General features: G+C 31.6%; 1 long non-coding RNA gene and 1 pseudogene across 2 annotated transcripts in view; one reads left to right on the top strand and one right to left on the bottom strand.

Moving 5' to 3' along the window:
• LOC143231143 (ribosomal protein S6 kinase alpha-5-like) overlaps window positions 1-6,007 on the top strand; it is a 102,841-nt pseudogene extending 96,834 nt beyond the window's left edge. The window contains exons 14-16 of the transcript XR_013016794.1: window positions 271-441; window positions 3,186-3,407; window positions 4,679-6,007. The product of XR_013016794.1 is annotated as a ribosomal protein S6 kinase alpha-5-like (transcript). The remainder of the gene's footprint in view (window positions 1-270; window positions 442-3,185; window positions 3,408-4,678) is intronic.
• LOC143231145 (uncharacterized) overlaps window positions 5,598-16,188 on the bottom strand; it is a 43,684-nt gene continuing 33,093 nt past the window's right edge. Inside the window, exon 2 of the long non-coding RNA XR_013016795.1 lies at window positions 5,598-5,975. This is a non-coding gene — a long non-coding RNA (uncharacterized LOC143231145). The remainder of the gene's footprint in view (window positions 5,976-16,188) is intronic.

The following is a 16,188-nucleotide window of genomic DNA, read 5'->3' as shown; positions in this document are numbered from 1 at the left end:
AGTTTAAGAATAGACACTTTGGTCTCCAAGATGAAATGTTCATCAGATACTTTTGTTGACCATAGTATAAAGAATGAAATAATCAGTTGTTCACAGTTGGTCTTAGCACAAAGACTAAAACAACCAGATGTTGACCTTGGTACAGAGACTGAAATGTTGTGCACTTTAAACATGTAAATGTATGCAAATAAAACACAATGCTGTTACAGATATATTCTACGTCTGTACATTAGAAATGGTACGTATTACATTTTGATACTTTGTTTTCAGGTTCATACTTACGTAGTGCTCGAGTTGTTGAAAGGAGGTGAGTTGTTAGAAAGAATTCGTCAAAAGGCCAGGCTCACTGAAAACGAAGCAGGTCACATTTTCCAAAAGCTAGTCTCTGCAGTTGATTTTATACATTCTCGAGGTGTGGTTCACAGGGATCTTAAACCAGAGGTAATCCATAGTGACTTTTTAACACATTTTCCAGTAAGTGTTTGTGGTCATCCATTTTTTTCTCTTGGCACAAGTCATAAATGGTTTGCATCTGTGTGAATGAACACAGTTATATATTGTAAGAGTTCAGATTGTATCATCAGTACAATCTTCAAATGTAGGTTAACCTGGTTGATTTAAACCAGATAAGAGAATCCTCAGCATATACTGCGTTATAACTTACTTTTCTATTTTTTACTCTGATTTTGTAAAACTACCTAGTTTCTTTCAGTAGTTTTTAAGTCATTTCTGTCTTCTCTTTATTTTGTTTACATTATAATAATAATAACACGTGAATGTTTTGTTTTTTCAATGTTTAGATATTCTTCATTCAGTAACATTTCTGATTTTATCATGTGTTTGCCATCCTGCAAATTTTGGAGAAATAGTTTTATATAAACAAATCTATCACATGCTTGATAAATGTAAAAAAAGGTAGCTTCCTTGTTTTTTTCTGTAACGGTAAGTAAATTCAGTGGTCAGTTTCCATAGAATTGACCTGCAGCTCAGTTATGATAGACATAATGTCAGAGTTAAAGGTGGAATGACCAAAGTTAGAATCCTTGATCTGCCTCCTTATTCTTATTGTTTATTACAATAAAGTTTCTGTAATAACCAACCTGGAACTTAAAACTGAACCACTAAAGTTTATAAATAGTTACTTAAAAGATGAAGTAAGAGCAAATGAGTTAGATGTATAAAAAAACTTCCCTAAGAAAATATAAATCTAGAATATGATGTTAAGTCATTGTATAGAACAACATTCTTACTATATATACATTGTGCTTGCTGTTTTTATCTTTTCATTACTTCCTTCCACCATTTTGTTCCAAGAATCACTTAAAACTGCCCAGAATAAAAAACTTGACTTGAGGAGTTTCCTAACAGGCTTAGATTTTTGAATTACCTTCCATGGGTAATCAAATGCACTGCATGGGCTTAATGATTGCTAGAACATAAATGACAGACCAACAGGAAATAGTAATAGCAGTGAAATATATATTAAAGATAAAAGTCTTCTGTTTTGTGTTTTATTTCTGCAGTGCCCAGTTTTCCCTTACACTGTCAAATTATTATCCATAGAACAGATATGTCCATTAGTAATTATAAAAAGTTTTGTAGTAAATTATTTGCTATGAAAATGTGTTATTGACTGAATAGGCAGATGTTTTACAATTGGGTTTTATATACAGCCTTATCATTTAGTACATACATGGTAGAAATGTTTCAGTAAAAACTCTATCCTTATTCACCCATATCCTTTAGACAGCAGATATTCATATTCAAGATTTTTTAGTTGACTAGACATTTATAAATGGTCTAGTATGCTTTATTTTATAAAGTGGTATTTTTCTCTGTGTAATATAGATTTAACCCTCTTGCCACAGGTATTCTCCACTGCACATGACACAAGTTTAATATCTTACATTCAAAATTTTATGAAATTACTTTGTGTTATACCAATTAGTATAGTATACAAATCTTAGCTAATAATCTATATTTTAATAGCATACAAGTTATAAGTTCTTAATTCTACAAGGCAGTAGTTTAAAAAATCCTGAATTTTCCCTTGTGTGACACATTTTCTCTGTGCTTCTTGTCTTCTCTATTTATCCAAATCCAATATATGTTAAAAAAATACAAAATTAAACATAAATTACTTGCTATAAAATCATCGCCTTAAAAAAACAATTTTTATAGCCTTTAATTTTGTTCTGTTACAGTACTATCAAATATAGGCCTTTAATTTTGTTCTGTTACAGTACTATCAAATATAGGCCTTTAATTTTGTTCTGTTACAGTACTATCAAATATAGGCCTTTAATTTTGTTCTGTTACAGTACTATCAAATATAGGCCTTTAATTTTGTTCTGTTACAGTACTATCAAATATAGGCCTTTAATTTTGTTCTGTTACAGTACTATCAAATATAGAAGATCACCAACCACCCCTCCCTAACAAACCCACCTGTCACATCCTCTCTTTAAGTATTTGGTAATAGCTGTCTTACATTTAATTGTATATTACCTATAACCAATAAAAACTCAAGGTTATGTGAAAATATAATAGAAATGCTTCACATGGCATGCATGCAAGTAGGCCATTGATAATGTAATTTACTTACCTTCCCCAAGTGATTTACATCTTATAACGATGTGAGTAGTAGTTAGACATGGTTCAAAGACCAATAAAACAATGAAATTTAATTATAAATAAATGTATACTGTTACGAGCGTAAAGATACTAAAGATAGACAAATGTTAGTTTAATATTACAATTTGAAGTAATCCTAGAAACAAGAAAAAAGGGTAATTTAGAAATTTTATTTGTGTGGTGGTTACAAGGTTGGTTAAATTGGCCAATCATGTATGGAGATAGGATAAAGAAAATAACAGATAAAATATGTTAAATACATTTAGGAAGCTTTAGGGATTACACAAAGGAAATGTGAGATTTTTGAGATGAAGAAAGGTGTTTTTAATCATAATATGAAAATTAATTGGTACACAGATTATTCAAAACAATATTTTGTATATTTGTAAATTTTGTGAAGATATCTACACATTATTGAAAGTTAGAAGTATTAAATCTATAAAAACTTTAAATAAGTACAAAAATGTCATATGGTCAGTTGAACTGACTAAGCCTGTGTTGAGAAATTTAAAGACTAAATAACAAACATTAATTTTTCTATCCCAATGCAGAATCTCTTACTTGCCAGTCAAAGTGATGAGTCAGAAATTAAGATTGTGGACTTTGGGTTTTCCTGTCTCAAGCCACTGACCAGTGACCAGCCAATGCAGACACCTTGTTTCACTTTAAATTATGCTGCTCCAGAAGTTTTAAAACATGCAGTATCAGCTTCTAGTGGCACTGGAGTAGGATACGATGAATCTTGTGACCTGTGGAGTCTTGGAGTCATTTTGGTAAGTTTTCTATAGACATATGTAAGAGATGTGCACATTTTTTATAAATGTTAAATGCATAGCTGTTGTGATGTGAGTATGTATGTTTTTGTTTAGCTTATTAACACAGTTGTTTGGCATTTGACCAGTTAAATGATTCCTATAAGTAACCTAGTTAAATGCTGAAAATTGTTGTCTACCCAAGTAGTTAAACCCTTTCTCTGTGCTTCATTGATGCATGCTGAAAAGTTGATAACTTAATATCCAATGGTCCTAAAGTTGTAATAAAAAATAATGCTAGACTGCATTTGTGACAAACAGGAGATAGTAACATTTTAATCAAAAGGTTGTATTTATCTGAACCTGATTTATAATCTGTCGAGCACTAATTAAGAAGCTTGTCTAATAATGCTTGAAGACTAGCATGAATTATACAATATTAGACCTGTTCTTTTCGCTGCATTTTTAAGTTTACACATCTGAAAGTTTAACAATAACTTTTTAAACTGCTTATAAACAGAATTTTAAAACAAACTTTTGGCTGTTATCATTTTCAGCCCAGTTGTTGGCTTTTGATATTATAAATAGAAAGCCTCTTGGGGGGGGGGTGGATTGTAGCAGACAAAAGTTAAATCTAATTCTTACATGTGTCTCATTTGAAGATATTAATGGATTTCTTAGATGTGGATGGGAATGTTTATTTACAATTTTTGTCATGTGTATTAAAACTGTTAATCTTGTCATGCCATTTAACAAGTTTTTAACTCAGTCAAAACACCTATCATACTTAAATGCTCGATTTTTTTGATTTTTTTTTTGAAAAATAAATTTGTCTTTGGAACATAGTTTAACTTAATTTTAAGCAATCTATTCGAAATCAATTTTTAAATGGTTTTTTAACCTTCTCTCCCACTGAAGACTTCTCAAACCTTTTATGTGTATGCAGAAACTGTAAGGCTTACTATTTTGTTGTAACATAATGTCTTTTCCTAAAATGTGAGATCATGAATCTATGAGATTGTCAGTGAGATTACTAAAACACTAAAGAAATCTTGCTCCTCACTAATAATCTAACACAACAAAGACATGGAACATATGATTTTTCAATTTTACATTACTTTTATTGAAATAAACCTTGTCAGTTTACTAACATTTTGCTGCTTTTAAAAATACGCGGTCGTCATTCTAACTGGTTCTAATTCTTTAATCCATCTTCTATTAGATTTATTTATTGTATAAAAGTTTCTTGTTTACTTCTTCTGTTGTGCATAATTTGTTTTTCCTTTATTTAGTATACAATGTTGTCAGGTAAGGCACCTTTCCAGTCCTACAGTCGAGAAGCAAGCGCTGCAGCAGTCATGCAACGAATCCAAGAAGGAGAGTTTTCCTTTTCTGATCCTGTTTGGAATGTGGTTTCTCAACAGGCTAAGGACGTGATAAAAGGACTTCTCACTATAGATCCTCAACAACGGCTCACCATGAGTGAACTTCGGGCACACGCGTGGGTTCTAAGACAGAATCGTTGCAATGTAACCGACACTCCACTAATGGCACCTGGCATACTCAGTTCATTACCTTTGCCATGTGTTGCAGACACTGCCCTTAAAGCAACATTTGATGCCTTTCGTGTCACTTCTCGTAAAGAGTTTCATCTGTTGGATGTTTCTGCAGCTCCCCTAGCTCAAAGGAGAAGACAAAAGAAAAGTTCCACTGACATTCATACAAGCTCTTTGAGTAGTAGCTCTAGCCAAGGTTCTCTTACAAATGGCCCTCATGCTAGCTCTACTTCTACCCATATGTCCACCCCCCCAAAGATGGCAGACTCTACTATATCTTATGGGTTCGTTCCTCATAGAGACAATTCTGTCAACATCATTGATAGTGTCTTTACTTACCCAGAATCCAAAGTGACAGCTTACCTCTCTCAGTTTTCCTTCAAAGCAGACTCAAATATAGATCTTGGTCAACAGTTTGTACCAACCAAGAGGGCTTGCAAACATGAAGACAGATCTATTGTGTTAAATAACCATGGACCAATAACCAGGTCTAAAGCAAAATCTCAAAAGAGAGTGAGTGAAGATGACTGTATTGTTCTTGAAGAAAAGGAAGCTTGTTCAACAGATACAAGCCATAAGCAACCAAAACGACCCCGTCTTAAAACTATTGTTATAGATTAGTGTAAGATTTAGAATAGTTTACTATTTAACTGTAATATATATATATATATATATATATAAAGAAATATATTATCATGGTAAAATGATTTTTTTATGTGAAAGATATTATTCTATTCTTCTCTTACACCTTGTGCCTTTCTATGTTTAATTAGCATATTGTCAATACATAAAGGGTCCATAGTTTTGATCAAAGTTGTTGTGAAACCAAAGAGGTGCTTGCAACTCTTTAATATGATTTCCACTGAATGAAACACAAACACGTTTATGCTAGCCTGACGTACATTACTAGTTGAACAGTGCCTGCCTAGAACACACAAAGCATACGGAGATCACTTAGGTTCTTCTAGAAGCTTGTACTTTTGAAAATTTCAATTTTATTAATGATTATAAGATCTGCTGGTGTTCCTTCAGTCTGAAATATAAAATGAAGCTTTATTGTTTGTTTCATAATAGTACAATGTTTTCTATATATCCAATTTCATGCTATACTGAAGACATAACACACAAAACTATACTTAAACATCTAAATTTGTTTTTTTCTTGAGTACATAATGATACATTGTAGTAGTTTAAGAAATAAGAAATTCGTTTTTGGGATGTTAAAGGTGCGTGTCTTTGGTTTACACCTATTTTCACAAGCACTTTTTCCTGGTTAATTTTATGAAGGTCTGTCCTTTAATGCTGCTGCTCAATGAAAATAATACATGGCAAAATCCAGTCTAATTAGTAATCCTGAAATGCTCAAAGAGTTTTTTCAGTTGCGTCGGTCTCTTCAGTCATAGAGTATGTTAATGTGATATACAACTGTATGCTCCATTAGATATGATTTAGGATCTGTTATTAGTATAAACAAGTCAGTGGCCAGAATATTTCAAATAAACTCAAGTTCTTAAAAATATTTTATCACATAAGAGGTTTTTGTGTTTTTTCATGACTGTATTATAAGATTTATACAGCTGAATTTTGGAACCAGTACTTAAGTTCAGGAACAAACATATTTAATTATGCAGAGAAATTCCAGTTAATTTAATAGAAAATTAGATATATAATAACTTTGATCTCTGAGTGAAAAGTTTATACATGTAGTAACCCTTCTGTTAAATACTGTTATTTTATGTCTAGAACATTTTCTAGAGCAACAAAAATTCCATGGTTTATTCTTAAAAATGGAATGTATACGTTGGAAAAAGATTTATATTTTATGAATAACTAGTCGTAATTATTTACTTAAAATAGCAAAGAGAATTAACTATTAGAGTATAATATATGATTAAAAATAACTTCTTAGAAGTCGAAATAGAAATAATAGGAGCTTATAAGTCCAAAGTGTTGTTAAATGATTAATTTTGTAAATTTTATTTCTTATAGTTTTAGTATAAAGAAAGAAAGAAAAAATTTAACTGAATTTCTGCTTGGATTTGAGGATTCTCAGAGCCATGTTTTTGTATTGAAATAACTACTGGTGGGATAGATCTGATCTAGTCTACTTTTTGTGACTACGTTGTCTGATAGGTACAAAATAAATTTCTGGAACTGAAGTTCTAGCATGACAATGCTGATTAAGAGCAGGTTATGAATACTTAGCCGACCACTAGTAAGGCTACGCTGAGTATCAAACGGTTGTTGATACTGCATCAAGCTCTTCACCCGTGCTAATTATCAAAGGGTTGTTAACACATAGCCAAGTTCTTCACTTGTGCTAATTATGAAAGGGTTGTTAACACATAGCCAAGTTCCTCACTTGTGCTAATTATGAAAGGGTTGTTAACACATAGCCAAGTTCCTCACTTGTGCTAATTATGAAAGGGTTGTTAATATGTGGCCAAGTTCTTCACCCATGCTAATTATGGAAGGATTGTTAATATGTGGCCAAGCTCTTCATTTATGCTGTGAAAGGGTTGTTAATATGTGGGTTCTTGTGCTAATTATCAAAGGGTTGTTAACACGTAGCCAAGTTGTTCACTTGTGCTAATTATGAAAGGGTTGTTAATATGTGGCCAAGTTCTTCACCCATGCTAATTATGGAAGGATTGTTAATATGTGGCCAAGCTCTTCATTTATGCTGTGAAAGGGTTGTTAATATGTGGCCAAGTTCTTCACCCGTGCTAATTATCAAAGGGTTGTTAACACATAGCCAAGTTCTTCACCCGTGCTAATTATGAAAGGGTTGTTAATATGTGGCCAAGCTCTTCACCCATGCTAATTATGAAAGGGTTGTTAATATGTGGCCAAGCTCTTCACCCATGCTAATTATGAAAGGATTGTTAATATGTGGCCAAGCTCTTCACCCATGCTAATTATGAAAGGATTGTTAATATGTGGCCAAGCTCTTCACCCATGCTAATTATGAAAGGATTGTTAATATGTGGCCAAGCTCTTCACCCATGCTAATTATAAAGGGTTGTTAATACTCAGCCAAGTTCTTCTCCTGTGCCTGCTTTAATGTCACTGTACACCAAACCTTTTCCTTTGTATTTTAAGCAGTGTACTATGTATGTTTGGTGATGAATAAGAAAGTCAACCAGCAATAATCCACTCACTCACAGGTTGTTATTGGTTATTTTAAATGTGTCTAACAACTAGAATTACCCACATGAAAATAAAACTATTTACCAAGTTGAGTATCCAGTCATATAGGCATTTGTTAATGAGATAATGTTGAATTTTCTAGCACTAATTTGAATATAACTTATTTTAAAGGTATGTAATTGCAATATCAGTAGTATCTGATGTAATACCATAATATATTTTGAATTGTCTAGTAGGGTACGCTGAATGTCAGTAGTAGCAGTATGAGTGGGTTTTTGTAGTGAAATACATTCTGTTTTACTTGTAATCCAATTTTATATTATCAGGTCAGGAAATCTAACTTTTGTGTGGCTACTGACTGTAATAAATGAAAATAAAAGTTAAAGAACGATATATGTTAGGCCAAAACATGTAAAAACTACAAATAAACTTAATGTGAAAATGTCCAGATGTGCAAGTTTTCTGCTCAGAACCTGAACTCTAGTGGGTTAATTCAGGGAAGTCTGCAGTCTTTCAGAGAATAAGAAAATTTTGAGGGGTTGCAACAAATTACTAAGAAATAAAGCAGCCGTGAAACGTACACTGCACCCTAAGTAACCGACCAGCTCAGGATCTGTCTGATGGTACATGCCAAGAATGACATGCAAGAAAATCCAGTCATGTTATGTGATCAGCTATTCTCTCTAAAAATTTAAATGGAACTTTTATGTATGCAGACTGTTTTTCTAATGTACAATGCAATCTTTCTGTTAAATGTTGACGGTGCAGTGCACAGGAGCCAGCTTCATGTAGTGAAAAACCATGGGCTGCCGACACAAGACTTGAGCAATAAAGCTACAGCCTCAAAGCACACATGTAATTGAAGGTTGTGGGAAAGTTTTAAGCATTTTTGTTGTTGTAATACCAATATTTATAAAACCCAAACTGAAAATTTGTGGGAATGATATACTTACAAACTCTGCATGCAAATATTAGAAGAAGGTTACACATCATTGAATGTTAACAAAGATATTTTGTTATTGTTGGTTCACATGTGATCAGAAGCACTTGTTACATTCAAACCACTAGTATTGTTATAGGTTTTCATCTTCTGCTATAGTTATAGGTTTTCAGCTTCTGCTATAGTTAAGTCCTAAGTATAGTCATTTGATTCCTAAGTTGACTAATGCCAGTTTCTTGATACCTTCATCTTTAATTCAATGATATGTACATGACAGATAACCCATCATTTCTTTGTTACCAAAATACATTATCACTTCACTCCAAATATTTTAATGACTGGTATGATGCAGAGAGCATCTGTTGAGTCACATGTGTTGTAATGTTTAGTTCAGTATCGTGAACAACTATTTCCTGTTGTTTAATTCAACCCAAAGTACTGCCTGTTGGCTGTTATAAAAGCATGTCTTAAACAATTTCTAGAAGTTTGTTTTTCAGAATGGCTATTATAATGTTAAATAAAATAGTTTTGCATATTTTTCACGCAATGAACAGTAGTCGTTTTTCAAATATGAATATGTTTTAGGCTCAAATGTTAGCATTTTTGTGTTTTATTGTATTAATAAAACTTTAATTTCAGGTTTAAGTAGATGCAGTCCCCTTCTAACTTTTACATTATTATTTGCATAATAATTTTATATATAACAAAAACTTGTTCAAAACAAATGTTTTAATATTGCTGTTTACGATGTGTTTAACTAATTATTAAATGTGTAAGAAGGGTGTGAGTAAATATAAATGTGAATTCATGAAAAATATGAAGCTATCCTCATAATTCAAACTACACTAGCTTCGTATAACCATAAAAATCTTATGAAAATATTTAAACTCTGTAGAAAAAATGTTTTAGTTTCAGATGATAACATGTTTTTCAGCATTTACCATCACAATTTTTTGTTGTTTCCAGGCATAGTAAGCACACCAGGTACAAATGAACCAAACTTCCAAATTAAGAAAAAAGTCCATAAAACAGTGTACTTTTTTTGGTGATGAGAAACTCACTTGAAATAAAAAGATATCTCAGAACGGCTAGTATGGGAACTAATACTTTTATTGATAAGTAGAGAACAATGTTTTGACCTTCCTAAGTCTTTTTGTTAAGCTGAAGATGACCTAGGAAGGTTGAAACGTTGTTCTCTTTGTTTTTTTACGTTGTGCCGTTAACATGTTCTTTCAGAATATGGTCATTAGAAACCGTTCTATATGTTCATGAATAGAAATTCAGAAAATTAATTGTATGTTTTAATAGTACTTGGTTTCTGTTAAGTAACATGAAACAGAAATAAGTCAATCATATAGTTGGTAACAAGTTTTATAAGCTGTTTTCCTCGTTTGTCATAAAGTGAGCTTTTGGTGCATTTGCTGTATTTTTAATTTCTTCCTTACAAGAAATGCTTTAATCTGTCTGGGAGTATGATAATAAAAAATGTTTGTGAGTTATATTTAACTTATTATGCACTGTTTGTTGATAACATAGTTATTAATTATTACTTCTTTTGTGACCTTGTACAGGAATACAATTTCAGTGTTCGTACGCAACATTTTGAGATTTATCATCATCTGAAGTTTAATGTAATTAGAGAGAGAGAGGTAAAATTTGCATAAGATTTTGTATTGATGTTACAGAGGGGTTTATAAAGCACAACTGTGTTTCTGTCATACATGATATTGTGTGATAAATTATGTGAAAAAATGGGTTTCTTTCATCACTTGGAGTTTAAGTTGTAATCATTGAAACTGAAAATATTATATAAAAATTAATTGATTGGCTATTAACAAAGAATATTTTGATCACCCTAGCAACATAAGTGACCTTATGATACTTGATGTATGTATGTACTGATGTGGCTGGTTTGTTGATCGGTGTTTCAACTTTAATTTCCCAATACACATCCATTGTAGGGAAATATTTATGGCTGTATTATTAACCAACTTTGTTGGAAGTTTTATTTTAATTTCATGTAGTAATTGGATATCTGTAGTTAGGAGATTTTTTAGAATATCTTATATTTTAGTTTGTAGTTTGGCTATTTTAATATCTAGTATTCTGTTCTCCTAACCAGTTTACTGCTTAGTTTTGTTTTTTTCATCACCCATATCTGTTTCTTAGTGGTGTGGTGTATTAGAAGTACAGTGAGTGTACTTTGTACAGTCAGTATTCATGAATTTTGTAAGTTGGTATAGTATCTTTTTGTGAACTTTTCCAGGAGCATTCCTTGTGTTTAATCTAATGCTCAAGCTACTTAAAATGAAGCTGAATTGGGAACTAAGCCTATGCTTAATACTAATTGATCAAATCAGGCAATTCTCTAACAACGAAAACAAACATGGCCTTTCTGCACATTGATTGTCATTTTTGTGTGTATATAGAGATTTATAAACATACTTGAAGAAACTGTGAAATGTTTCATATCAAGTGAATGAATATACATTTATCTCTTTTGCAAATGTGTAAATACAAGATGCCAGAAAGATGACAGCTATCACTATTAGTGTAATTCATAGAAACTTTACACTGTTTTACTGGAGTACACCATATGATAATTTTTTGTAGTCATTTATCACAGAGTATTATGTTTTCATATATGCTGTGCACTGTATAATAGTTTTTGTTTGTTGTTTTTAATAGAAAAATATTAATTTCAAATAGTTTTTCAGATATGTGAAAGGCTAGACATGAATATGGATACATATTAAAAGGACTGCAGCTTTTCTTTGGTTGTATTTAAAACATTCCATAATAATAAGATACAGCTGTTGCTACTAATGTGGCATCTTTATTACTTTAGCATAAGAAATAAAACTGTAAACAAATAATATAATTTATTCATAAGTCTGTTATATTATTAGTACATTAATAATCAGCAGTATATAAATTATATAAGATTTCTGTGCCATTTTAATAGTAATTCTATGAATATGATTGCTGTAGATTGAGATATGTATGGATGTATTTTACTGGAGATGAGTTTTGTGTTCAGTATTTTTTGTTTCTTAGATAAGTACAAACTTAAACTGGATGAAATTTTGGGGCATTGTAATATTTTCTCAGTCCAGCTCATTATTTTCACTGCTATCGTTTTTTATGATTGACTTTTATAGCTGTGAAATAAAATTAAGTTAATAGTGTAACTTCTACACAACTAATAGAATCAATCATAAGAAAAAGTCACCTACCGGACAAAGTTACTACTATGAAGAACCCTAAAGCATTCCAACAGATTTTTTCTTCAGTATTTTATATATGTATGTAATAACTAGTGAGAAGTAGGCTAAAGGACAGATTGCTGAATATTTCTTCTAGTCTAGCAGGAAAGGTGCTCTGGCGTGATGAGATAGGTTATGGATTGTTTACTTAGACTGAAAAAAACAAGCAAGATTCGTAAGTTGGTGACTTACTACAAATTTCATTAGCTATTCAAAGATTACACATAACATATGTTATACTGAATTTTTCAGTTCAGTATACAGATTTATTTATACGAATAGTAATTTATTATCCCGATATAAAAAACAAAAAAGAACGCTAAGACACGTTGTGGATGCATGACTAGTAGGGAAAAAAATGCTAATTTTATTATAACCAAATCTTTGTAATAATAGTAGGTTTTATCCAAATAATAAAACTAAACTTGTATATACATTAATACAATCAGGCTATATTTAACCCTTTATAAATGTGTTTTCCCTCCAGATTATTTTGACTTTTGTTATGTGTGAAGGGCAATAAGTGATCAAAACACAAACGTGTTAGAAATTACTAGCACAGATAACGAAAAAAACATTTTCTGGAAATGAAAAGTCAAGTCAGATTTTTTTAAAGTTATTTTTCTTCTTTTTGATATTAAATTTGATATGCATGTCTGATAAAATATGGGGTACCTTGCAAGATTTTTCAACATTTTGGTATCTGAGATTTGAAAAACCAAAAACCCTTAAATACTTGAAGAACTACTGTCGGATAATGTGCCCAACATTTCAGTTTTTTTAGCCCATTATACGGAGATTTATTTGTACAAATAGCCTAATTTATAACCCCGATTTAAAAAAATGCATATTAAGCCATGTAAGTACATTTGTACAGCTTCATGTGCTCAACGAAGTACGGTATTTATGATTATAGTCTATAAATTGTGTTATCTACCACCTTGATAAAATGCATCTGATACATATATAACGTTTGAGGTTTTGTATTATTAAGTGAAACATGGAATTAGTTGTACTGTATTATGTGTTATCGTTTATAGTAAATAAGGACATTACCAATTCTGTCCCTTTATTCTTTACATATTATTGTGTTACTACTTTGTACGTTGAGTGGTAAAGCTAGCACTTGACAAATCTGAATATTTTATGCTGTTTTGCTTTTGGATATGCGCGTATATTTGAGTTTGTTGTAGGCTCCAAAAATGTTAAACGTAGTTTGAATGCTTGTTTTGAAATATATTTGTGTCGATGTTTACAGTTCAATGTGAGCCTAGCAACTGTGATAGTTAGGCCTGTGCCTAGGTGACTGAATGTCTTCAAACTTTGGAAGGTTTTTATCCTCGTTTCCCAGAGTAGTTCTCTCTCAAAGGATCACAAATTAACGTTGTCAATAAAAATTTTGCTAGTAAATGTAATATTGTGGTATAGTCTTAAGAGTGTAAAATGAAATAGTGACAACTAAATATTTAAGACTATTATTAAGTGCAATATCACGCTTGAAATTTCTAGCCGTTGATGTTAACTTACCCCTTACGAATGTGTAGCAGACATTTAGGCCTAACTGTACAGATCAAATTTTTTCGAGAATTGTTGGAAACATATTCATTTACAAGAATTAATGTATTTAAATAGTCTTCATTGATGCTTGAGTAATTTCAAGAATTTTTAAAGCAAATGTTTTCTTGTCACTTGTTTTTATTTATTTTAAATTTTGTTTTTGAACATTTTATGTGAACACAAAAGTGAAAACTGTACAATTAAAACTTGTAGGTATGTAGAGTTTACCATGATTATTTAATTAACAAATTGAAAGAATTTCCAGAAAAATTAATGATAGTAGTTTTTATACGTTAGGACGAAAGTCCAAGTAGAGAATCGAAAAAAAAAACTAACGTTTTGAATTTATAAACAGTTTTGATATTGAATAATTATGAAGTTAATTGTGAATATTCTTGCCTTTCGTTCCTGAAATTAGAATGAGAAACTCAATATTTAAAGTAAACTGCAATTATCATGTTTTGCTAATACTAGTCTAAAAGGGTTGTGGTGAAATTTTGTTTCAAGTACGCATAAGGCCCTATTTAGACGACTAATAAAATTTTACGTATTTATTAAAATGTCACTAGTGTGGACACAGTTTAATCGATCTAAAATATTATACTGAGTTACAAGAATGCGGGTATTGATAAAACTTGGTTTTATTTAACAGTAAAACCTGAGATTTCTTGCCAAATTAAATTTCTGTAATGTACATATCCTCTCCAGTGAGCTCAACATATTTACCATATGATGACTACAGCTGGTAGTTTTGAGGTATGACAATTCTTTCAAGAAAATGAACATTTTCACGGAGTACAATAATGCATAATATATTGTGAAAAATATTCCATATATCAGAATACTTTAAAGAAAAGGTGGGTTAAAAAATTTATGAAGTGAAATATATATATGTATACGTAATTCTTTCCTTGGTAATATTTAATATTATAATAAGGTTTACTCTAGCAGTATCTCTGTGCTTAATGCATAGCTCTCGTGTACAGACGTGTATGTAATAAATTGTTTTCAGTGACTGGGGGTTTTATTTATTCGTATATAATGTAATCTTACAAATACAACTCTCTCTTCAGTTACGAACCTGTCACATTTAACAGGTGTATTTTAAATGAAACCGTATTATGAAAATACCTGAAAAAGAGACAGTCGATTGAGTTTGACTCTCAGGCTTTATGATATATGTACATATGAAATGTAGGTGACAACTTTTTAATTTTCAAGTTCTTGTACAGTAAATGACAAGGTATAGACTGTGACTGTCTTTATCTTTTAACCATTTTAATTAACAACATGGGTACTTTTTTTTTTCTTTATCGGATCACCAGTTTTACTAATACGAGTACATTATGGTTCTGCAACTTGTAAAAAATAATCCGTTACATAGTATTTCTAATACAGGTGGTTAAGGCACTCGACTCGTAATCTGAGGGTCGCGAGTTCGAATCCCCGTCACACCTAACATGCTCGCTCTTTCAGCCGCCGGGGCGTTATAATGTTACGGTCAGTCCTACTATTCGTTGGTAAACGAGTAGCCAGAGAGTTCGTGGTGGGGGGTGACGACTAGCTGCCTTCCCTGTAGTCTTGCGCTATTAAATTAGGTATGGCTAGCGCAGATAGCCCTCGTGTAGCTTTGCGCGAAATTCAAAATAAACCTACTACAGTTAAATTACTTAACCTACCGGCTATGTTTCGGGTTTATATAGACCCGACTTTGATTTATATAACATTGTAAAGATATCGACTGGGTTTTGAAACTAGCGAGCCGAACTGTAACCAGCGCAATAAAACAAAGTACTCACAAACCACTTTAAATTTGTTATTGAGTTATAAGAGTGACAGTTTTTCTCTCTTAATCCTAATCCACCATTTTGTGTTGTTCACATGTATTCTGAGATTTCAGTCTACCAGCGAAATTCAGCACCATTGTTTTTCCAATTATTCTGTAGAATATCTGTATGTATCTTGCACCAATTACTGTTGTAGATCATTGTTTTACAGAATATAATGTCTCCCGGTTGAACAGCGGATATTCTATAAATTCGTAACCCTAAATCAAAACATTCAAACAAGATGGTGGCAGAAGTAAAATTACACACCTCAATTAATTTGGGTTACCTTTCTCGTGCTGGTATAAATACCCATAATCATGTGATAAGCAGGTCTTCCTGAAATAGTTGAACACAATTTAAAAATGTTTAGTAAAAGTTATTTATAGCACAACTAAGTTGCATGCTAATTATTAACTATCAGTCGCATTTATTCTCTTTAATCATAACGAGGGAAATCGAATACCATTCACTGTATAGTTGTATCGGTTAAACATCTATGTATTG

Source organism: Tachypleus tridentatus, chromosome 10 (assembly GCF_004210375.1).
Source record: "Tachypleus tridentatus isolate NWPU-2018 chromosome 10, ASM421037v1, whole genome shotgun sequence".
In the NCBI taxonomy this organism is placed as follows: Eukaryota; Metazoa; Arthropoda; class Merostomata; order Xiphosura; family Limulidae; genus Tachypleus; species Tachypleus tridentatus.
This window is presented reverse-complemented; position numbering and strand designations above follow the sequence as displayed.